Below are 1696 nucleotides of genomic sequence, written 5' to 3' on the forward strand. Positions count from 1 at the left end.
TATATGTGGTCCCGATAATATTGGTGGTCATTGTATCCCAACTTGTCATGTCATGTTGCGCTCAAGCCTCGGACCCACATGGCACATTGTGATTCCACTTATTTAAATATTAAAAAAATAATTAAAAAAAGAGAGAGAAAGCGTTATCTTATTATTGTTATTTTCTGGACAATTGTCAGATTTACGCTATGTTTGGACGGAGTGATTTTGAGAAAAAAAAAATGAAGAGATATGTATTTATTTTACTTGTTTGAATAACTTAAGTGGAGAAAAATGAGAAGAAATAGAGAGAAACTCATTTCTCTTATGAGCCTCATTTTCAATCTTTCCAAAAGTGGAGAGATTAGGAAAGAAAAGAAACTATTATTTTCATAATACCAATTTTGTCCCTATAAAAATAAAAGAAATAAAATGATTGAAAATATAAAAAGGTTATTTTAGTAATATAACATAAAATAATTTCTTTTCTTTTCTCTTAATGAAATCTAACCAAACAAGAATGAGAGAAATTACAATCATTTCTTTTCTTTTATTTATTCCTTATCCAAACAAAAAGGAGAGAAATCACAATCATTTCATTTCTTTTCTTTTCTCTTATAACTTAAGTAATAATTTTTTTTCTTTTCTCTCCTAGGTTCCCAAACACAGTGGTAACTTTTAAAGAATAAACTAAGAATAGGACAGCTGATAAAAAAAGAAGATTGAAATTAGTTTAGGAAAATTACAAATAATAATAATAATAATAATAATAATAATAATAATAATAATAAGAGAGTGACAGTTGTAACAAAAATATAATTTAAATTTTGTCAATTCACTGCAAAAATTAAGGTTTTAGAGATCAAAATTTAAGGACAAAATTACTTTTTAGGGACCAAATAATTTTGTTGCGAAAAGTGCTGTTATTATATTTTTAGTAACAAAAATTGGACATTAGTGATGAATTATTATCCTTTTGGAACCAAATTTTTTGTCTAAAAAAAATCATTTTGAGATCAAATTATTTTGTCCTTAAAAGTCTATTTATTAGTGACATTTTCAAAATTTTGTCGCTAAAAGCCTTGTTTTTGACTTTTCGGGTTGATTTTTTAGCGACTATCCTCATGACGATGAAAATTTGTGCCTAAATATCTTTTACAACAAAATTTTCACTTTTAGAGATCAAAATATTTATTCTCTAAAACTTTTATATGTTGTAGTGATTTAAACAATATTCTTTCGATTTGTTATCGATATAAATCATCTACTTATTTTCATTAACTAAAATGGATAGAAAAAAAATATTTTAGTCATTAAATTTAATAAAAAATTTATATACATCTACATTGATTTGAATAACCAAAAAAATTATTTTTTCCGTCAGTTTTGCTTAACTGAAACAGACAAATGGTTTAAATTAAAAATAAATCAATAGATTACAGTTTAAATTGATAAAATTAAAGATTTAAATTGATTACTGTTTAAATTGACGAAATAAAATTTTATTTTGTTACAAGGGTGGAACTATGATTTTTTTTTTTCAATTAATTTTTAATTTAAACTTCATGCATTGTTGGATTGTTTGGTGCAGTTATTAAGCTGCTTATAACTTCTTCTTCTTTTTAATTTTTAAGAATATGTATCAGACTATTTTAGTGAATTTTTTCCTTAATTGCATCTTATTAAATACAAATAATTTAAATAAATAAACAAAAAT

Source organism: Camellia sinensis, chromosome 3, assembly GCF_055761805.1.
Source record: "Camellia sinensis isolate YWXY chromosome 3, ASM5576180v1, whole genome shotgun sequence".
NCBI classification, from domain to species: Eukaryota; Viridiplantae; Streptophyta; class Magnoliopsida; order Ericales; family Theaceae; genus Camellia; species Camellia sinensis.